We start from the raw sequence: 24,721 nt of genomic DNA, 5'->3' as shown, positions 1-24,721 counted from the left end.
CCAAAGAGGGATTGAACCATGTCCCCTGCATTGCAAGGTGGATTATTAACCACTGGACCACGAGGGAAGTCCTGGAATATAAAATTCATATTGGTAATATATACCCTTGACATTACACAGTAATGGTAATTTACCTCTTGTTTCTCAAAAATCAAAAATAAATGAATAAAATAGCAACAAAGTTGGTGGTTGGATGGCATCACTGACTCAATGGACATGAGTTTGAGCAAGCCCTAGGATTTGGTGATGGACAGCAAGCCGGGCATGCTGTATTCCATGGGGTCACAAAGAGACAGACATGACTGAGAGACTGAACTGATCTGAAGTATAAAGTGATCAGAAAAAAAAAAAAAAAGTCAAAATGAAGGACTCTGCAAAATGAGACCATTATTTTCAAAACTATCAAGATCATCACAGACTACAAGATAGTTAGAAACTGTCATAATTCAGAGAAGCTAAAGGAGGTACATTAACTAAACGTGTCCTGGGATGAAAAAAGATCATTAAACAAAAACAAAGGAATCTTAATAAGTTTGAGCTTCTAGTTAATCATATTGTATCAGTATTGTTTTACTGGCTTCCCAAGTGGCTCAGTGGTAAAGAATCTGCCTGCCAGTGTAGGAGATGCAAGAGATGTGGGTTGGACCCCTGGGTCGGGAAGATCCCCTGGAGCTGGAAATGGTAACCCACTCCAGTACTCTCGCCTGGAGAATTCCATGGACTAAGAAGCCTGCTGGGCTATAGTCCATGGGGTCTGAAAGAGTCAGACATGACTGAGCACACATACATTTTGGCTTTACTAGCTGTGACAAATGTATTATACTTATATAAGATCTGAGCAAAGAAAATTGGGTGCAGGGCAAATAAGAGTGATCTCTATCCTATCTTCACAACTTTTACAAATCTAAAATGGTACTAAAGATTTTTCAAAACATGCCATGATCATGAAAGACAAAGAAAGTTTGAAGATGGTTCTAGATTAAAAGAGAATGAAGAATTGTATATTGCTTGATTATGGATTCAACTCTCTAGCAAATATTTTGTTTTCTTTTGCAATAAGTAGGATAATTAGGACAGTCGGAAATTTGAATAATTTGCTTAAAGCAAGTAACTTCCCTGGACTACTCTAAGATTTGAGAATCTAAACAGATGAAGCAAACCCAAGAGCAGGTTCTTTCTACATGGCAATTTTCTCACCTCCATTGCAATTGTAAATAAAACACAAATACGCATGCTTGGGGCTGGTGCACTGGGATGACCCAGAGGGATGATACGGGGAGGGAGGTGGAAGGGGGGTTCAGGATGGGGAACATGTGTACACCCGTGGCGGATTCATGTTGATGTATGGCAAAACCAATACAATATTGTAATTAGCCTCCAATTAAAATAAATAAATTTATATTTAAAAAAACACAAGTAGCCCTAATTTGCTTTGTAAATGACTATCTCTAGAAAAATTCCTAGCCGCCTAGCCTACTAACACTTTTCAGTTCATCAGTGTAGCTTAGATTATAGAGAACATTCTTTTTAATGTTATTGATTGCTGGAGACCTTTCTAGATCAAGAATAAAGTTTTATTTAAGAAGCTATCTTGTGTCCACAGGATTTTCCTGAGTGGCAGTGGTGAAGTGAGAGGAAACTTTTTCATAACACAGAAGCTCCCTCCCCACCTGATTCAGCTGTGGAGATGGGTGAGAAGTATAATTTAACATAGTTAGTTTGATGGAAAAACAATTGTTGTTGTTTCTGAAAGCTATTTTCAGAGAACCATTATGTCTAGACACTGGAAAATATTAACAGCATCAAACAATTTTGATGATGTACTGAAAGAAAAAAAAAAGGAGGGAAGATAAAAATGACAAGCCACATGCCCTACACACACACACTGGCTCAGGAATAGACCCAACTTCAGAAATGCATAGGAGAAAATCAGGCTGCATTTGAAATCAGTTCACGAAATATAATTGCTGCCTCTGTAGTCTTCCCTATCAGCATAAACTGTTAGAACTAAATGGGAAATAGCAATTTTCTTATAGAAAACTAAATGGAAAAGAGTAGGTTTATAAGGGGAAGTAGATTAAACTTAGTTTCTTGAATCATGGGTATTCAAAAACATTTAAAATGTTGGACAGTACTACCCACTAAACATATTTCTCAAAATCTAAGAGTTCTTACATTTCATTTATAATCTTTTATATTGCTACTTGAAGGGGTGACCTAGGTAATGCAGAAGTATTGCTCTGATGAAATGAATGCATATAATTATTATGGAGTTTCATAAGTATAATTATTTGCCTGAACAGAGTGCCCTTGAAGTAATTAACTACTGATGGTAACAAAGGGAAGCCATCCTCCAGGTGAGCCCTAGACTCAACTCACCTCTGAATTCAGTGCTTCGCATTCTCCTATTGAGAAATGTACTTCTTAGCAGCTTCTCTCAAAATTCCATCACTATGGATAGTTGGTCTTTTTAACTTAGTAAAACTGTTTCATCAGAATACTCCCTTTTCAAAGGACTCAATGAGAAAATATGGATTATATTTTAGCAGGAAATATTATCTTTAAATGTATATGTTTTATATTTATAGGAGATTAAAGCTGCAAATTAAGAATTTTGTAGTAAGTTGGATCAAATTAAACAAAGTAAGCCTCTGCTTTGGGTATCCTTGGGCAGTTTTTTCAGGCAAGCCTTTCTAGGAGGCCCTTTCTCATTTTCCCCCATGCCCAACCACCAAAGCAAAACATGTTATCTTATTGTAGCAGCTCATGAAAAGGCAGCCTTCATAGGTGGTTAGGGTCACAGTGTTATCTCTGCCCAAAGAACAGAGAGTTTCATGCAGAATAGACTGAAGTTAGAAAAGCCTACTGCAGAAATCTATTTATAGGTTTAAAAGTAAATGGAGGGCTAAACAAAATAATACTATAGACAAATGAAGAATATGACTAGTAATGCCAGTCCTGATCAAGAAGCAGTCAGCTGACTATAGCTTATATTCAAATGGGGTTTAATTAAAAAACTATGAAAATGAATATAGAAGACTAAGTCAAAACCACTCATTTAGCAACCTTGATGAGACATACGTCAGAACCCCTTTTGCAGCCTTGTTTATTTTACACTGTTCCTCAGCTTACCTGATAAGGGAAACAAAATGCGGTAGACTCCTGGAGAGGGCTCTGGCCATCATATTCCACCCCTTTTCTAACTGGAAAGATTTTTTTTTTTAAATCACTGTTTCCTAGACTATTTCAGGACTATGATTTAGGATGCGAATGAGATCTGCTAACTAGATGCACTGACCTGAGGCAGTAGGGAGGCGAGGCGAAAGCCTGTTTTTAGTAACTATCTTCGTGGGTGAGAAGGTTTATAAAGGACAGCAGAGGCACCCAGACTTAATTTTCCATGTTTTCATTCCTAGTTTTTATGGGTTTAAATGGCAGCCATGAAGCATACGGCTGAAGTAGCTGCAATTACCCCTGATCTCTGGGTGGTAATTTCAATGCAATTCCCTTGAACATAGTAGGACAGACATGGCCCCTGATTTCTGTCCGACCAGGTCATCCAATGATTTGGCAGGCACATGATTCCCTGCATTGGTTCCCTTCCTTCTTATATTAATAAAACCTCAGACCACATGAAGTCCTCACTAATTACCAAATTGCAATATATATATATATATATATCAGTTCAGTTCAGTTGCTCAGTCGTGTCCGACTCTTTGTGACCCCATGAATCGCAGAACGCCAGGCCTCCCTGTCCATCACCATCTCCCGGAGTTCACTCAAACTCACGTCCATTGAGTTGGTGATGCCATCCAGCCATCTCATCCTCTGTCGTCCCCTTCTCCTCCTTCCCCCAATCCCTCCCAGCATCAGAGTCTGTTCCAATGAGTCAACTCTTCACATGAGGTGGCCAAAGTACTGGAGTTTCAGTTTTAGCATCATTCCTTCCAAAGAACACCCAAGGCTGATCTCCTTCAGAATGGACTGGTTGGATCTCCTTGCAGTCCAAGGGACTCTCAAGAGTCTTCTCCAACACCACAATTCAAAAGCATCAAATCTTCAGCGCTCAGCTTTATTCACAGTCCAACTCTCACATCTATACATGACCACTGGAAAAACCATAGCCTTGACTAGACGGATCTTTGTTGGCAAAGTAACGTCTCTGCTTTTGAACATGCTATCTAGGTTGGTCATAACTTTCCTTCCAAGGAGTAAGTGTCTTTTAATTTCATGGCTATATTTCCAAATAGGATTCTCCATAGCATTCCCTATGCATAGTGAGTCTTAGAAATTCTTATAGAATTCCCTCTATTGCTACGTACAGACCTGAGTTTTTTAAAAGCCTTCAAATTATTGAAATTTGTAAATGCCTTTTTGGGAGACTCTTAACTGATTATTGCTCTGGGATGTAGAATGGGGAAAAATAGACAAATGTTTTGTACTATGTTAATCATACTTAATGCTGTTAGATGACTTCTCTGTTACAAACCCTTCTTGAAAATATATGCACAGCGAGGTTTCCAGGCTTTGTAAGAAAAACTAAAAAAGACTCATCTTCTGAGTGTCAAAACAATATTTACAATGGATTCAAACACTAGCTGACCCATAGTGAAGAAGGTCATTAGCAGCACATTTCATGTCTTTATGTGAATTCAAGAGGTGACACTCCCAGGACAAAAGCAAATTTGAAATAGATACACTCAGGATGTAAGAATAATAAGAGAACATACCTCTTCCTCCCCGCTGACAAAAATCTCACCAGGGATTTCAGCTACAATATGTCATCTTGATGACCTGCCATTGTACAGGGCATGCACCTCTGTTCATGATGGCCCTGTTCAAATACCTAAAGCACTGCCTGGCATATAGTAGGTGCTTAAAATGATTATTGAATTATACCTTCTGTGAATCCAGCAAACTAAGTATGGCAAAAAGGAGGTATCCCTTCATCTTCTTCACCTTGCCTTGAGGTCTGATGCATATTTAGGCAATGTTTGATATTTTCTCCAAAAACAGACTTGTTGGTGTCCTAGTGAAAAGGCCTACCTCCTTGAATGATAAATGCCATGTAAAAGACATGTAATACTATATATTTTTCCAGTTCTAATTTCTTTTGTATTTTCTTAAGAGTCAAAATTGAATAATAAGGACTGAAGAGGACTTAGAGCATCTTCGCTTGAGAAGGTCATGTACTTTGACATACCTTGACTTTAGCGTGCTGTAGTCAGGATTAAACATGGGAAATTTTATTTCCATGATATACACTCCACTCGTGTCTATACAGATGTCTATATCTGTCTATATTTGTCATATTATTTATAGAATGCTAAGAAAGTGACATATTTTCCCCATGATAATATGAATAGGTCTTCAGGAATAAATCTACTATCCCTCCTGACCCATTTAGCAGAACTAATCTACATGCTATCATGAGATGCCATTTCACTATCTTATGGTTTATATAGTTTTTGTCAAGATGTGAGATTACTCTTATCATTGTATTCTTGTATGTAAAGATGTAATGTCTTGTTTTTCATTAACTTCTTTAATGATTTTCTCTCTTTAATGAATTTCATCAACTTGATTATAATATGATCAATGTGGTTTCCTTTCTTTTTGTGTTCATGCTTGCTAATTCATTTCAGTCATGTCCAATTTGGCAACCCTTTGGACTGTGGCCCACCAGACTCCTCTGTCCATGAGATTCTCCAGGCAAGAATACTGGAGTGGGTTGCTATGCCCTTCTTCAGGGGATCTTCTGGACCCAGAGATAGAACCCATGTCTCCTGCAGTTCTTTCATTACAGGCAGATTCTTTACCCCTGGGTCACCAGGGAAGATTTTTCTCTCTCTTTTCCATTCCCAGAAGTTGAAGAGCATTCTGGTTCTGTGAGTTTATAATTTTTAAAACAAATTTGAGACTACAATAGTGATTATTTCTTCAAATACTTTTTAGTATCTTCCGTACTGGAAATTTAACTACACATACTGTGCTACTTGTAAATGAGGTTCTGTTCATTTATTCTATTTCCTTCTCCCTCTCATCTTCTTTCTTCTGTTTAGGGCTTTATTTTTGCTGTTGTTGCTACTTGTTTATATGTGTTTACTTGTTGCTATGTCTTGAAGGTCATTGGTATTCTCTTTTTCAGCACCCATTTTTCTCACAAGCCCTTCCCAGTGTATTTTTTCCACTTTGGACATTTAATTTTTCAACTCTTGGAGTTTTATTTATTTCCTTTTTTATATCTTTATTTCTTTCATTCAGTTTATATTTTCCTTTAAATCCATTATCACAATTTTCATAGGTTTTTTTGTTTGTTTGTTTTAAGATTTTGCCTCTAATTCCAAGAGCTTTGACATTCCTGGATGTCTTTCTCTTGATTTGAATTCCTTCCATTTATAGCTCACATTTTCTTGCCTTTTTTTCCTATATATAGTAAAACTTATTGAATTTTAGACATTGTTAAAGTTGTATTTTTTTTGTGTGTGTGTAATAAAGTTTTATTAAAGTATAAAGGAGATAGAAAAAGCTTCTCACATAGGCATCAGAAGGGGGCAGAAAGAGTACCCGCTTGCTAGTGTTAACAATGAGGTTATATAATCCAAAGAATGTCTGGAGGTTGTAAAGACCTCACCACACCTACTCCCATAATTTACATTTTAAGAAAACAGAATTAGCCAGAAGGTTTAACCCAAAGACTGTCCTCAGGCAGGATACATTATTGTTATATAATCCTAAGGAATGTGAAGAAAGAAAAAAAGTTTGTCCTTTCTTCCTCCTTGAGAATTCCAGACCCCTCTCTCCTTGGGGACCCCTAGACTCCTTATCAACCTGCCTAGGAAATGACTCTCTCATTCCTCCCTTTTCTTTTAGGAGAATTATGTTGCCTAGGGAAAAGGGACATCGTTCTCGTTCCATAACTGCTTCCGAGCTGACAAGGGGCGTTGTCCCCAAGTTGGTGAGGCAACATATTCTCCTAATCCTCATATTGAGGATATCTGATCCAGGGGCCCCAAATAGTAGCTGGAGGAAGCTACAGCAGCAGCAGGAGTTTGAGCAACCATTTGTAACTTAAAAGCTTTCATGCGGCTAGAAACAAATCCAGTTATACAATTACAGATGCAGGGAGCAAACAGCAAAAACAAAACAATCAGAATCAAAATTAAAAGTCACATTATGTCCATAGTTAGAGTACAAAGTGTTGCACCAGTCCATTTTAGGGTTAGTAGATGTCATCAGATGAAGAAGAGGCATCGCATGTGATTGTTGTCGGAGGTATTCACAGACTTGGAGAAAGTCTTTTCCTTGAAGTGGGGATGTCCACCACGGGAAGCCTTCCACTGACGAAGAGAGGAGCACTCCACAGACCCAGCAGTTAGACCAATTGTGGAATGCAGCATAAGAGTGAGCCCAGGACAGGAGGACATTGTCTTGAGGATCCAACGGCAGACTCAGGATTTTTGGAGTCAGCGGAAGTAGACTCACATAGATTATCAGGCCCCTCCGCTGCCCTTTGCTTAACTCTAGAGCTCGGGTCAGAGCCACAAGCTCCGCTAACTGAGCACTGGTTCCCTGGGGAGATATTTTGCTTCCAAAACCTGTTCAGCAGTCACCACGGCATAACCTGCTTTACGCTTTCCATCCTGAACAAAAGAACTGCCATCTGTAAATATTTCCATGTCAGGATTGTCTAATGGGGTATCCTTTAGATCCTCCCGAGCTGCATAGTTCAAAGTTAGGAATTGAGAACAATTGTGATCAGGTGTTTCATTTTCCTTCTCAGGAAGGAAAGTGGCAGGATTTAAATTTCCACAAACTTTAAGCTTAGTTACTGGTCCTTCTAACAACAATGACTGATACTTAAGAAGCCTACTGTCTGTCATCCAAATATTAACCTTAGAATTTAAGATTCCACTCACATCATGAGAAGTCAGTACAGTAAGGTTTTGTCCATTAATTATTTTTAAAGCTTCAGGTGCTAATAAAGCCACTGCCCCAATTACTCTTAGGCAGTGGAGCCACCCACTTGAAACTACATCTAATTCTCTGCTTAGATAATCAATAGGTTGCTGGTGAGGCCCTCGGGGTTGTGTCAAAACTCCCAATGCCACACCTTTTCTTTCAGTGACAAACAAATTAAATTCTGACCCTGTGGGCAAGCTCAGAGCTAGAGCTTGCAGGAGAGCAGTCTGAAGAACCTTAAAAGCCTTTTGAGTTTCTGGAGACCAAACCAGTTTGTCGGTTTGGGCCTGCTGAGTTTCAGCTATAAGTTTATATAAAGGCTGGGCAAGTTCCCTGTAACCTGGAATCCAAATGTGACAGTAACCTGTAATTCCCCAAAATCCTCTCAATTGTCTTAAAGTCATAGGTAGGGGATGATTTAGTATCGGTTTAATTCTCTCAGGGCCTATGGCCCTAGTCCCTTCTGATATGATTAGGCCCAGATATCTAACCGATTGTTGACAAAGCTGAGCCTTTTCTCTTGATGCCTTGTAACCACAGTCTGCCAGAAAGTTTAAGAAATCTTCTGAGGCTCACGAACAAGCTTCCTCTGTCTCAGCACAGAGCAAAATATCATCTACATATTGGAACACCACTGCTTCAGAGCTATTAAAGTTTTGTAGATCCCGTGACAAACTTTGTCCGAATAAGTGAGGACTGTCACGAAATCCCTGGGGCAAAACTGTCCAGGTTAACTGAGAAGCTGGCTGTGTAGGGTGTTCAAGGGCAAATAGGAATTGACTTTCTTCCGCCAAAGGCACTGAATAGAAGGCATCCTTTAAATCAATTACTGAAAAATATTTGGCCCGTTCAGGAATTTCAGACAATAGGGTATAAGGATTAGGCACCATGGGGTGTAAAGGAACTACAGCCTCATTTATTATTCGTAAATCTTGAACTAGTCTCCATTTACCATTCGATTTCTTTATACCCAAAATAGGAGTGTTGCAAGGACTGTTACAGGGAATTAATAGTCCCTGCTCCTTTAAATTTTCGATGATGGGTTTTAACTTCCTTAACTTCAGGTTTCAGTGGATACTGCTTCTTATGTGGAAATACATGTGGGTCTTTGAGCTTAACAACTACAGGAATAGCATTTTGTGCTCGACCCACAGATTTTCCATCAGCCCATACTCTAGGATTTACATTTTGTTCAACTAAAGAGAGAGAAAGGAAGGGCTCCATATTCATGAAAACAGAGGCATGGACCTTGCTCAGTATATCCCTTCTCAAAAGGGGTGAGGGAGATTCTGGCACAATCAGAAACTCGTGTGAAAACAGCACAGAATCCCAGTTGCAAGATAAAGAATAACTGAAATAATACCTTTTGGCTCGTCCAGACAGTCCCATTACGGAAGCGAATCAGGAAGAAAGTGGGCCAGGGGCTTCAGTAAGCACAGAATAAGTTGCCCCAGTATCTAAAAGGAAATCGGCGGATTGGCCCCCCACAATTATTAATACCCGGGATTCCTCAGGTGTAATTAGAACGGGAGCTTGTGTGGGGACCCCCGGGCACCTTCAGTCCTGATTGTCTTGAGAGTCCGACCCCGGAGACCTATGCCTCTGGGGGCAGTCTCTCTTCCAGTGTGGTCCTTTGCAGACCTGACATGGAGCCGGGGGTGGCTTAGATGCCTGAGGGCAATCCCGCTTGAGGTGCCCCTCCTTTCCACAGCAGTAGCAAGCCCATCCCTTTTCACCTGGGTCCCTCTGGGCATTTTTCTCAGGCTGTTTAAGAACTTTTTTCATAGCCATGGCGAAGGCTTCCGCCTTTTCCTTTGTCTTTTTTTGCCTTTCTTTCTTTTCCTCATATTCCCTACCATAATAGACTGTCTGAGCCAGTTGTAACAGAGTATCTAAAGACTGATTTGGTCCATACGCCTGTTTTAATAGCTTACGGTGGATATCTGGAGCTGACTGAGTGAGAAATCTATCCTTTAAGATCACTTTTCCCTCTTCACTTTCGGGATCAATCTCAGTGAATCTGCGAAGGCCTTCTCTCAGTCTATCTAGGAATTTACCAGGAGCTTCTTTTTCCTCCTGTTCTGTATCTGCCAATTTGCCATAGTTTAAAGGCTTAGAACGCGCCTGCCTAAGTCCCTCAAGAATACATCTAACAAAATGACTCTGATCCCATCTTCCTTTAGCTGTGTTGTAGTCCCAGTCTGGTTCTATAGTTGGGACCGCCTGATTCCCAGTGGGGAGGGCCGCTATTTCATTCTCCCTCTTCCCTACTGATTCATTACCAAGCCACTCATCTCCATAAGCAACCGCTTTTCCCAAAACTCAAGTCTTTGACTCGGGAGTCAGCGTTTGTCCCAAGATATACATCACATCCTTCCAAGTGAGGTCATAAAGCAGAGTAACACCTTTAAAAGCTCTAATATATTTTTCTGGGTCCTCTAAATAGTCTCCCAGATCCTCCTTGATTCTTTGTATTTCTTGATAAGAGAAAGGCTTATTAACTCTCACAGATTGATTATTTCTCCCTGTGGGTGTTTCATAAAGACACAACAGCTTGTGTGGCTGTTTCTCAGTCTCTCTGGTTGCTCTGCTCATATGATCCCAGGGATAGATTGGAGAAACCTGTTTTCCCTCTTCTCTTTGTCTCCTGTCCTCCATCTCATCTCTTACTTCGATGGTCTGAGTTTCTACTGAAACCAGAGTAGTCTGAGGTCGTACTGAGATAGGAGTTGTTTGGACCTCCATGTGGGCAGTTTGAATCCCAGTTTGGAGTCTCAGGTACGGGGGCAAAGTAAGAGGACAGGAGGGAGCTGAAGGTTTCACACCCAAATCTATACCCTTAGGACATAAGTCTGGCATATTTCGCAGAGAGAAAAAGGGCAACACATATGCTACTTCTACCCATTTCCCTTGTTCCTTACAGAACCGGTCTAATTGTAGAACAGTATTATACTTAAGAGACCCTCCAACTGGCCACCGTTCACCGTCCTCCAATGGATACCGTGGCCATGCAGTATCACATAGGAAGACCAGGTGTGTCTTCTTTAAGCCCTGGGGATCAAATCTATCCCAGTTTTTCAGGATACAGTTCAAAGGAGTGAGGCTGGAATTGTTAGCTCCCATCTGTAAGAGAGAAAAAAAAGCGACCAGTGCCATTTTTCTACCGGAGGCATCCCTCCCTGCTCTAGATGGGGGTGTAGACAGACGTTACACCAAAAGCTTTTCCTTCCTGGTCGGACTTAGTCTGTCCCTTACCGACGCAGGCGCCGTACTCGTCCCTCCCGGTTCTACCACCAAGACGGGGTGGGGATGTACCAGGGGTAGACTTGATAGCATCCCTACTTGACGTCCAGCTCTTCACCCTTAACCTTGCTTGCCTCTGATGTCACCCGGGGTGAATCAGAGTAACCTTCTGGAATGCCGCCCACGCTAAGACCACTAGGGGAAACATTCGTCACCTGAGTGCCTGTGCACGACCCTGAGTATTTCCTGACCACAATACAACCGACACAAACATAAAACTGAGATGTTCTTTCCAAGCATCACCACACCAGTATAACAGCCTCCTCTGATCCACTAAGAGCTGGCGTTACCAAAGGAAAAAACCCATCGCAGTCCCAATCTGAGTAACCTTTAACCTCAGAGATGTTCTGGGAGCTAGAGCTCCATCTAGCTTCCTAACTTTTGATTCCTAGTGAGTCTAGGCGCTTTATTGGCTATCAATCCAAGTTTGGGACCTAAGCCACAGTACACAATAACATTATAGATCACAAGTCCCTTGAAAGTCTATGATCCAATAGATTAGGTTAGTACTTCTAATTCCCAAGGAGTTATGAAATGGTCAAAGAGACCGAAAAGTTTGACCGAGAAAGGAGAGTTCGGTCCACGTGCTTTGCCCATTTCTGGTCAGTTCCCGAAGGAGACATTGGGTGCCTCTTGGCATTGGCAGGTCGGTATAACGCCCCAACAGGTTTCTGCCATAAGCCCTATGAGATCACCGTGGAACCACAGAACAGGGCTCCTTACTTGCTTTACGCAGGGCATACCATTCATTTACACAAGCACACGGTAGAGTTAGTAAAGCACAGCAGAAAACGTGTTCGCTAAGAGAACAAAGAACTAAAGCTCCAAGCATCCTTACCTTGTCCTGAAGGATCCCGGACGAGCCCCCAAGATGAAAGGTTGTTGTTGAATCACGCGAATACACTGGGATTCTTGGCCCCTGGAGGAGAAGAATTCAATCCAGGGCCAGAGACGAGGCTTGATCGCTCAGAGCTTTTGTGTAATAAAGTTTTATTAAAGTATAAAGGAGATAGAAAAAGCTTCTGACAGGCATCAGAAGGGGGCAGAAAGAATACCCCTCAAAGTTGTATTTTTAAGAGTTTGGATTTTGCTGCCTTTGTTTAAAGAGTATTGAAGTTTATTGGAACAGACTGTTACTTGCAGATTAGCTTGAATGCTTTCCTGGCTTGTTTTTTAGTTTGTTAGGTCAGCTCCCAGTAGCCTTTATTTTAGGTCAAGTTGGGTCCTGCCACTAAGTTCCTACCACCAGTTGTGGTGGTGGTTTAGTCGCTAAATCATGGCCTGCTCTTGTGACCCCATGGACTGGGAACCTACCAGGCTCCTCTGTCCATGGAATTCTCCAGGCAAGTGGGTTGCCATGCCCTTCTCCAGTTCATACCACTACAGGATCTCTATCAGATTTTTTGGATATACAGTGATGTTTCTCCATTTTGATTGAGTAGACTTAAGCAATGCACAACTCTTATGAGCAATATTTCAATACTGGTTCTTCTTGCATAAAGAGCACAATTCAGTATGTAACCATCTCATGACTTATGCAGATTACCCATCCTCTTTCTCTGTAGTCTCTCCATTCCAATATTTGTTCTCTAAATTTCAGCATTTTCAGCTGTCTATCTACCAGCAAGATCCCTGTGCTCTTCTTGTGTTTCTCCTCCCTGTAACACACTCAAGAAAGTGAATCATTGCATAAAACTGAACATTTGTAGTGTTCGTTTCATTTTTTCCTCTCCAGAATTAAAATTCTGTGATGATTGTTGCCCAGTGCCTGTAAACAACTTTTTTCTGTATATTTTTTTAATTGTCTATTTTCTTACAGTGAGATGACAAACTACTATCAATCAATACCCCTTCTTTGATAAAACACTGTCCACTTTTTTCCTCATATGTTATGCTAAACTAGTGTTCTAATATTTAAATATTCTCTTGTACTGTAGCATTGCATTCCATGGACAATTAGACTTTATTATTGATTGAGCAGCTGAGTGCACTTGCATTTTCCAATGCAAGCCATCTATTTGTCCATTCAGAGAATGGACAGCTTAGTCTCCAGAGGTTTAGATTTTGGCAAAAATAATTGTTAAAACAATTTAACAAATTGTTAAATAAATGTTAAAATGTTGACTATAGTTTTTCTTTGAAATGTTCAAAAGCAGCTAAAACATACTCTGAATATACTAGGCTTCACCAGACTCTAAGTCAAGACAAATCTATATTAAACTTTAATTTATAAACCTTATTAGTTTCATGCTCTTATCACTCATTTAAGAAAGCTTTTTCCTTAAAGATTTCCTTCAAATACTTCTGGGAATCTCCACAGGGTGTTTTAAACTAGTCTTCAACTGTTTCTGGTTCTTGTTCTTTTCTAGCCTTATAAGATGTAGTTTCTACATAGACAGAAATCTCTGCTGATTTACTTCTGATAATAAAAGTATGCCTACTGTCTTATTTCAAGGAGGAGATTGAGACTGAGTAGCCATTAACCCAAAGTTTTGGCTGCTTGGAACACAAAAGAGTCAAAGCCCTTTCTTGTAAAATGAGTTGCATTACTTATGTAAGGCAGCTGTAGTCAGTACTGCTGCCTTAGGATAGTTGCAGGAGAGAACGTCTTGTTCTTGTTACCGTTCCTTCCTTGTTGGCAAGTGTCTTACCACTCTTACGTGGCCACCTCCGATTTTGGGAAAGATGTTTCAGATGAGCTGATGCTTACTCAAGTGTATTTAGACTTTCCCACACTCTCCACTTTGGCCAATCTTAACTTGAGACAGTATTCTTTTATCTCTCTGCACACACAGGAATCAGGAGTCCTACAGCAGAATTGTTCAGTTTGATCCTGTTACAAATGGAGAGCCTCTCAATTTATATTGTGCTGCTTTTTCTCTTTCCTGTAGTATAAACAATGAAAGTCGCTCAGTCCTGTCCAACTCTTTGTGACCAGGCCAGAGTACTGGAGTCAGTAGCTGTTCCCTTCTCCAGGGGATCTTTCTAACCCAGGGATCGAATGCAGCCTCAACTGGTAAAGAATCCTCCTGTAATGTGGGAGACCTGGGTCCGATCCCAGGGTTGGGAAGATCCCTTGGAGAAGGCAATGGCTACCCACTCTGGTATTCTGGCCTGGAGAATTCCATGGGCTGTACAGTCTGTGGGGTCACTAAGAGTCGGACTCGACTGAGCAACTTTCACTTTCACAGTGTAAACAGGGTACTTATGCGTACTATAACAAAAGTCTGTCGGGCTGCATTCGGAAGTCATCCACTCTGTTGTTTTCCCCAAAAACATACTCTTTCTTTGTTTCTTTCTTTTATTACTCTAAGCATTGTCAGTCATCCATACAATCTGACTTTCGTAACGGTTCTATTGCTTTGATATATGTGTGAACCTCAGGTACTGAAAGAATTGAAATCTTCCCCCCTAACCAATCTCAAGGGATTCCTTAGCCTTTTATCTCCATCCCTGTGTATCAACATTGTATCAGCATTTCTTCTAAGGTTACCCATGGATTGTGTGTGTGTGTGCGCGAGCGTGCTCAGTCACTCAGTCTTGACCCCATGGCCTGTAGCCCACCAGGCTCCTCTATCCATGGGATTCTCCAGGCAAAAATACTGAAGTAGGTTGTCGTTTTCTTCTCCAGGGGATCTTCCCAATCCAGGGATCAAACCCATGTCTCCTCTGTCTCCTGCATTGGCAGGCGGATTATTTACCACTGAGCCACAAGGGAAGGCCACCCATAGGTTTGATCTGTTTTATTTCAGCTTAATAAGATACTCTATTACATAAGGATAATAATATGTGATTTTTAAATGTTGGAAAATCTTTTCAAAGCTAGTTAAAACTCAAAAACTAAAAAACCGGCTCTGGACTTAATGTGGCTATGTCCTTTGACAGGAAACAATGAGTTTAAATATAGCCTCAATTTATTGCCACATCATTCTTTGAATTCTAATGAATATCAGTGGTTTAAGAAAGTCATAGCCTACTTTGTGTCAAATTATTTTTTAAAAAAAGAAAAGCTGTTGGAATTTGATACATGCATTCATAACAAAGAGCACCATTGATTATACCTGGCGTTCCATCACTAATAATCAGCAACAGATTATCCAAGATGTGCAGCTGCTGAGCTGGTGGGCTGGATTCCACCCAAGCACTGCAGCTCTTTTAATAATGCTTTCCAACTCAGTGGCCCTTTTCCCAAGCAATTACATCAATACTGTTCAATACTTCTTGGCAAATCTTAAATTTTCCTTTTATTGCAAGCATGATTTTTTTTTCCCTCTTGAGATTGATGGAAATATGTTAACGGTTTGTATTCAAGATATGAAACATTTTTCATAACAAATTCATTATCTTGAACCACTTCCTTTCCAATCCTATTTTTAAACACAGTAAGTAAAATATTTCTAAGCACATACAGAGCAGCCACCTGTCAATGTATATTGCAAAAAACGATAAATGCACTTGCAAGAACATCTCAAATCTTAGATAAGAAGATCTTGTGAAAACAATAATTGCTTTTTTTCAAAGTAATGGTAAAACTATGTTTTCCAATGTAAAAATTGTTTCAAAATTGATTTCACATTGTTAAGGATTTTACACATAATGTTATCACATCAAATGTAAAATATTCCAATTGTTTTAAGTACAATTAAGGCATAGAATTTAGAGCTTCCCCTAATAGCTCTCAAAAACTGCTTTAAATATTCTGAACCTTTTTAAAGTGAGTGTCCCTGAAATCCACATCAATGTATATGTGGCCATGTAATACCTGATCTTTCAGGAATATGCATACATTATTTAATCATAAATCATAACAAATGCCACATTAATTGAGATAGTATTATAGACCTCTCTATCAAGAAAATATGTGAATGATTTTTAAGTGGCAAAGAAAGATTTCTGTGTGTCCTGTCTGGCCTGTTCTTTCAGATTATGTCCACTTTTCATCATCCTGTGATATACCACAACACTGAAAGTTATAGAAAACCGATAATACAGCAGATGGTATTCATTCATAGAAATACAAACTGTTGCATGAAAGTATATGATTATTGCCCTGTGAATAATAACCAATTTAGCAACTAGTAAGTAAATTAGTATTCCTGAATTCCTACACACGTGTCTGTCCATTGTATTCTCCTTTGACCCAATTGTATCATATTACTTGGTTTCTGATAAATTAATAGAATCAAATGATGTTTCTGACAAGTATACATTCCTATGAGCTTCCCAGGTGGCACAGTGGTAAAGAATTGCCTACTAATGCAGGAGACACAGGTTTGATCCCTGGGCCTGGTTAATCCCCTGGAGGAGGAAATGGCAACCTCCTCCAGTGTTCTTGTCTGGAAAATTCTATGAATAGAGGAGCCTGGTGGTGACAGTCCATGGGGTCACAAAGAGTAGGATACGCCTGAGCAACTGAGTGCAAACACCCACACATACACACATACACATTTATATTTGTATGAGAATGGTGATTTTATTATACTTTTAAAAATTACATTTTGACAACTTCTAGCATAATTTAGGAGAAGGCAATGGCACCCCACTCCAGTACTCTTGCCTGGAAAATCCCATGGATGGAGGAGCCTGGTCGGTTGCAGTCCATGGGGTCGCTGGGAGTCGACCAGGACTGAGTGACTTCACTTTCACTTTTCACCTTCATGCACTGGAGAAGGAAATGGCAACCCACTCCAGTGTTCTTGCCTGGAGAATCCCAGGGACGGGGGAGCCTGGTGGGTTGCCATCTTTGGGGTCGCACAGAGTCGGACACGACTGAAGCAACTTAGCAGCAGCGGCAGCATAATTTAAACATTTACTAAAGTTTGGCAGCTTTTTTGGTTGAGTGATTTCAGAAATTTTGTATCAGATTATCTGTGCTGTCTTCATTTTATCTAGGTTAATGCTTTGTCATAATTTTCCTTTTAATGCAAGATTGGAAGCTAGGATATTGGTTTGTTTTTTGGTCAATTGGTTAATTAATATGCATATTATAATAATACATATTAATTAACCATAAATATTATTGTATACTATCACTATACTTTGTCTTAAATTTTTAAAAAAAATTGAAACAACTATTAAATGAATACTCTTAGAACTAGAAAAGCATGTAAGAATGTAAGACTTGGAATTCATTCAAGTCTATGTTGACTCAGCTTTAGAAAATATCATTAAAAAGTGTATTCAATTTATCCATATTTTGAATTAAAATATGAAAACATTTAATTGTCTCTATTATCAGCAAAAAACTAAGTGTTGAAGCTACAAATATGACTAGGTTTTGGTATCTTCTGTCACAAAGCATGAAATCTGGAACTAAATACTGATGATAAAAGTATTCTTCTTGGGTTTAGTGGTACATAAACTGAACAGCTGATCTAATGAACAGTTAATGTTAGATAAGTTACAATTGCCGCATCTTTTATGCAGAAGAGTTTCCAGTTAATAACACATAGTAGTGCTAATGACTCCAAAAGTAGTCTTACTTGCCATTTCAAAATAGATTTACTCTAAGTGCTCAAAACACATGGTTTGTTCAGTTTAATCTATATAATATAATGTATTTAGCAACTACCATGTTCCATGCACAATGTTAGTAAGATTTATTAGATTAATATGACATAAATTCTCCCTTTAGACAAGCAAATATAAATGTTGTTAGTGAAGGAGAAAGAAGAAATATAAATAATTTAGTGCATGAAAATGCCATAGGAATTACAACATTATTACAAACAAAGAATTAAGGTAGCAAAAACAGAAATTTAAGCCCATATGGTACATAAATTTTTTTTACCCAGAAGGCAACTTTTCAACTGTGTCTTACAGAGGAGTCCGTTTCACCAGAAAAAAAGGGAGATATGCATCCCAGGAAAAGACTCACTGTGTGCTGTGTTATGGATGCAAAAACAAGTAAATAAGGCCTGACAAGGCGATATGGACAAATCTGTGTGGTTGACGGCGGGGGTGGGGGGAAGGGCTGAAAGTGTGAAACACATACAGGAAATTATACAGCTATCTATTAATGAAGAATTTTGTATTCTGTTACAGGGTATGCTGTAGATCTGAGGGAATTATGCATGAAGCATCATAACTTTAAAAATCTGGGTTCAGTAGTGCTAACCACGGAGGTAGGAATAAGATCTAATGGAGGAGGAGAGTAAAGGCAAGAAATCCAATTAAGTCTGATAATTTTTAATGTGGACATTTTTCCTGTTATTTACTAAGGTATCAATTTATAATTGTTTATTAGTTTTAAAGAGGCATTCTAGGCACAATGCTGAACTCTAACACAATATTAAAATGAGTAGAGCATCATCAGAAGCCTTTAAGACCCTGGTAATTGAGACTTCTGCCTTCATCGTGACCAGATCCCTTACCAGCTCCCAGTAGATTTGTGCTTTATAGTCATTCTATCTTAAAGTATATTCTCAGGGAAGAAAACAATATATGACAAGTAACTTACATCTAAGTGTGAATTCAAATAATTTATCTTTCCCATGGTGTTTTGCACTTGAAATCTAATCAATGAACCTAAAACTAATATTTCATTATCTGACACTCAAGATATTCATAAACAAGTTGCTACTTTTCCTATGACATTTGCTATCGCATGGCTATCTGATTAATTACTCTGCCATTACTATGGGGAGTATCTCTATTGGAAGGCAAGGTTGAGGGTGAGAGATGATTGGTTTCCTTTTATCATTTGACACCCAAGGGACTCTCAAGAATCTTCTCCAACACCACAGTTCAAAAGCATCAGTTCTTTGGCGCTCAGCTTTCTTCACAGTCCAACTCTCACATCCATACATGACCACTGGAAAAACCATAGCCTTGAGTAGACGGACCTTCGTTGGCAAAGTAATGTCTCTGCTTTTTAATATGCTGTCTATAGCTTTATAAGTCTTCAAATCTGTAAATCTTGCAACTTTGTTCTTATTCCAGCATGCTTTGGATATTCTTATTCCTTCGTATTTCCAAACAGCTTTCAAAAGTAGCTTTTCCACTGCTACCAACAGCACTGCTGGCATTTGGGTTGGGATATGCTTAGTGTGTGTGTGTGTGTGTGTGTAGTTTCTGACTCTTTGCAACCTGGTAGTCTGTAGCCCACCAGGCTCCTCTGTCCATCTGATTCTCCAGGCAAGAATACTGCAATGGGTTGTCATGCCCTCCTCCAGAGGATCTTTCTGACGCATAGATGCAACTTGTGTCTCCTGAGACTTCTACATTAGCAGGTAGGCTCTCTACCTTAAGTGTCACCTGGGAAGCCCTGCTGAATGTATAGACCTGGGTTATTACATTACTGAGTCTACATTTATATACCTTCTCTTAGGTTTTCTCTCAATCCTATTTTAGACTTTATAGCAAATAAACTTGCATATGTTTTTGAAGATGTGTGTGTACCTCATAGTTTGGGTGCTAAATCAAATTTTACTTTGAAAAATGATTTTCAATTGCCCATTGAGTGCATATAAATATGATTGATTTTTACATGTTGGTATTGTATCTTGCATTTTTGCTAACTTCACTTTTTAGTTCTATTAACTTTCATCTTTATAGACTCTTTGGGAAACTCTATGTAGACTATAAAGTCATATAATTATTTCCACTCCAGTCTACACAACATGTACTCATTTTTATCACCTTTTTGCTCTGTCTAAGACATCTATTATGACGTTGAATAGGACTGTTAGAGTGCACATCCTTTCCTTTTTCCTAATTTTAAAAGAAAAGCAAGCCACTTAAAGCCATTAAATACACTATTGGCAATATAACTTTGTGTAGATAGGCTTTACTAGAATTAGGAAGTTTTGTTTGCTTATAAGTTTGCTCTGGGTTTTAAGCATGAATGGATGTTATATTTTGTCAAATCCTTTTTCTGTATATTTTAGATGATCATGTCCTTTTCTCTCTCTTTAGTCTGTTATGATAAATTACACTGACTGATTTTAAAATGTTTAAACAGCCTTGCATGCCTTGGTTAGCTATCCTTACCCCCTCTTGGATGTAGTATGGTATTCTTTTAATTCATTACTGGATTGGATTTGCAAATATTTTAATGAAAATTTTTTGTATCCATACCGATGAGCAGTATTGGTCTATATCTCTTTTTCTTATAATATTTTTGTTCTGTAATATCTTTGGTGTCAGGATAATGATTGCCTTGTAAAACAAGTTATAAAGTGTTCTTGCCTATGTCTTAGAAAATTTTGCATATAATTGGGCTAATTTTGTCATTAAGTATTTGGTAGAATTTGGCAGGAATGCCATTTGGGCTGCTTATTTTCTTTGTCAGGGAAACTTAACTAAGGTGCCACTTACTTTAGTAGATTGATGACTGTACCGATTTTAAATGTCTTCTTAGATGAGCTTTGGATTTTTGTATCTGTTAAGGAATTTGTCCTTTTCATACTAGTTGATAAATTTGTGGGCATAAAACTGTTCATAATATTTATATACTGTATTTTAATAGAGTAGAATCTTTAGTGTTTTATACTTTCTCTTTCCTGAGATTATTAATTCATATATGTTCCCTTTTTTTTCAGTGTAGCAAGATTTACCAATTTATTGATTTTTTAAAAGGCTTACATGAACTTGTCATTTCATTCAAAAGTTTAATATATAGGGCCATTAATAATCAAAACATGAACTTTAGCAACTAAAAAGCCCCTTTTCTTTCTTTTTTCTTTCTCTCTCTTTTATTCTTTTCTTGTTTCTTCTGATGGTTTATTTTCATTCCAATTGCTTTAACTTCCAAGTATTCTGAATGTTCTTTGGGGTTGCCTACCTATTTTGCATAATCATCAATATTCAGATACTAAATATAATGTTGAAAAAGATGATGTACTTTGCTAAACATTTGTATTCTAGATGTCCTAAGTATTAGCTGGTTACTTCTAAAATTCTTCTTCAACATTGATCTTGAATGCATTATTTAATCTTATCTCTGAAAAGCATGTTTAAGAAAGAAAATAATCATTATCTTTCTATTCATCTCAAAAACAATATATCTGTAAGGTATTTACATTAACTATTAATAAATTAACATGATCACTTATTCAAAAAAGTCACAGGATTCTTGCTACAACAATAATTGGTTTTAGTAAAATAGGAATCATATCAGAAATCCTTGCTTTTACCACAAAGAGCTCTCTGGGATGAATATATCAGAGCATATTTTTCATGAAGAACAAATGACCACAAAATATTCATTATTTTTGTTTTTAACATCAAATAAGAAAGCAATATATAGGTGAAAGTAAGGAGGGAAAAATTTCCCTCTAGGATTATCTCTGTCATTCACTTCTCAGTCTCCTTAACACGTCTTCCTTACTTCTTCTACTTAATTTGACATACTTTTAGGTCTTAGAAGGCACCATGCTGATACATATCTCCTTGTGCTTTATCTATAATTTTCTCATTGCTGGGAATATTCTTTACAAATCACAACCAGCTCTATCTCCAACTACAGAGCTTTTCTTTTCTTATAAATTTAAATCAGTTGACATCACCTTATAATCCCTTTCCTGATGCTCTTTTTGCTCTAAAGAAAATTTGAAATGTTCCATTTATGTCTCACACATCCCATAAGGGAGTCTTCATACCACTTAGAAACAATTACTCTACATTTCTTTTACAAGTATAAATCCCTCCAAACACATACACTCTTTAAAGCTAGAGATTGTCATTTATTTGTCCTTGTGTCCATTAGATTGGCAAATTGATTATATACAGCAGGCCATATATTTATTCATGTACTGAGTAGATGAATGAATATATTCAATTATCCATCTTGATAACTGATAATTATCAATAATATTCAATTATCCATCTTGAATCCATCTTGAACCCAGTTATCAGTGGGTTACATAGGTAAATTTCTTATATAATTAAATACAAATATTAACTTATTTCTGTTTTGAAATGGAGAGAAATTTTCATCTTTCATTACAAATCCAAACATCCAAGTTATGTTCCAGCTTCACACTCCACCATCACATCTATCCTCTCTTGTTTCAGATTTACTTCTGGGCATAGGACTTTTGGCTGTGTGGATCATAACAAACTGTGGAAAACTCTTAGAGAGATGGGAATATCAGACCATCTTACCTGTCTCCTGAGAAACCTGTATGTGGGTCAAGAAGCAACAGTTATAAGCCTGTATGGAACAACTGATCAGCTCAAGATTGAGAAAGGAGTGTGACAGGGCTGTCTGCTGATCAGCTCAAGATTGAGAAAGGAGTGTGACAGGGCTGTCTGCTGTCACCCTGTTTGTTTGATTTCTATGCTGAGCACATCGTGAGAAATGCCCGGCTGGATGAGTCACAAGCTGGAATCAAGACAGGTGGGAGAAACAGTCCCATGAACAGCAAGGAGATCAAACCAGTCAATCTCAAGGGAAATCAACCCTGAATAATTGTTGGAAGGACTGAAGCTAAAGTGGAAATTCCTATATTTTGGTCATCTAATGTGAACAGCTGACTCATTGGGCAAGTCCCTGATGCTGGGAAAGATTGAGGGCAGAAGGAGAAGAGGGAGGTCAGAGGATGAGATGGCTGGACGGCATCACCGAAGCAATGGACATGAACCTGGGCAAACTTTAGGAGATGGTGAGGGACAAGGAGGCATGTTTTGCAGTCCACAGGGTCACAAAGATTCGGACATGTCTGGGTGACTGAATAACAACATGTAAGACCTCTGTGTTAAGTGAAGTCATGCATATTTCCTCATTTTGTGCAACAAGTATTTAGAAGCAGTAAATGGACTAATTTTTTTTTTAACTTTGTTATTTATACTTTTGAAAGATATGTTATTTTATTTATTATTTAATACACATATATTTACTTGTTTATAATTAAATACTTAGTCATGCTCCCCCCTCCCCCGCCCCCCTGTCCCCAGCTGCCAGCCCTTGCAATCTTTCTTTACTGCACAATGCCAAAATCAAGGGTATATATATTTGTAAGCAGCATAATAAACAGTGTTACAACTACTTGTGACTGATTTGATATGTGAGTAGAATTGAGGACTTCACAAGAGAAAGGAGCTCCTTTTACTGATCTCTTATCTTTCCAATAAAAGAAAAAAGCAAAAAACGTTGTGTCCCTTAAACATAAGGCTTAGAAAAAGGCTGACTGCAAAGGAATTCTGCCCTTCATTTCTCCTCTTGCTTTTTTCATTATGTTTTTCTTCAGGATTTCCCCAATAAAACAAGTGAGACATACCTGGCCATTGACTATTGGATTTTTAAAAATATTATTTATGTGAGTGGTTTCAACCATTATTTTTGATTACCTGTTCTGGCATGATCACAATTTCCTGTAATATTTCTTTTCTCTCCCAAGGGAAATTAATGTCTGTTCTTAGCATTTGTCCCTTATTTTCTTTGCGAAAACTGAGACAAGGAAGCAAGGAATTAATTTAATATTTTAGCAGTATCTATTTCATTGGTCGATAATTTATTCTTATAATTTTTACTCTGTAGGCTTCTTCAGAGTGACCTCTGGTCCTTTGTATGCTTGAAACACATTTTCTATAATATTTTGACCTCCTGTGATATTTTTCATTCATTTCTCACTTCGGCTTTCCCTTGCATTCTGCTCTCACCCCTGTGCCCTTTGTCTCTTTCTTGCAGTTCTGCATAACCGATATGTTATACTTCATATCTGAGCTGCTCATATACTTGATTGCTTTTTACAAATCATTTTTCATCTATATTGTTTTTTTTTAATTTCTGTTATATTTGCTTTTAGGTTACACACAAACACAACCCTTTGGGAACATTGAACATTATTTTGGAGTATGCTTCAATTTTTCTTCTCATTTTTGTTTTAAACTACACTATAAATAAATAAACACTTCACCATTTTTTTTTCAAATACAATACTGCAGGTTGCCAGTGCTTATTTTCTCATTTATTTTGTTTTTAAATCTTTCATACTCTTTTTTTCCAACTTTCCAAGAATTAATCAACATACATCAGTGTATATTTTCTCCTTCATTGATTTATTTATTTCCTCACCAGTTTCAAGACATTCCTAAGTATTTCTTTGTTATCTTGTACTCCTGTTTAGTCATCTAAAGACTGGCTTTGTCTTGTGTTAATAAAGTTGACACAGTACATGTGCTCCTACACTTGGATTTCTGTTTTAGCTGTAATTGGGCTTTCCTGGTGGCTCAGCTGGTGAAGAATCCGCCTGCATTGTGGTAGACCTGGGTTTGATTTCTGGGTTGGGAAGATTTCCCTGGAGAAGGGAAAGGCTACCCACTCCAGTATTCTGGGCTGGAGAATTCCATGGACTGTATAGTATAGTCCATGGAAAGAGTTGGACACAACTGAGCAACTTTCACTTTCACTTTTAGCTCTAACTAGTCATTCATGTTCACGCATAAAGAACTATGTACGTAGATATGGATCATCTTTCCCACTTTAGGTTTCTTGTTTCAGGAATTTTATAGT

Source organism: Bos indicus x Bos taurus, chromosome 29 (genome assembly GCF_003369695.1).
Source record: "Bos indicus x Bos taurus breed Angus x Brahman F1 hybrid chromosome 29, Bos_hybrid_MaternalHap_v2.0, whole genome shotgun sequence".
Lineage (NCBI taxonomy): Eukaryota > Metazoa > Chordata > Mammalia > Artiodactyla > Bovidae > Bos > Bos indicus x Bos taurus.
The sequence above is the reverse complement of the archived record's forward strand: the minus strand, read 5'-3'. Positions refer to the sequence as shown.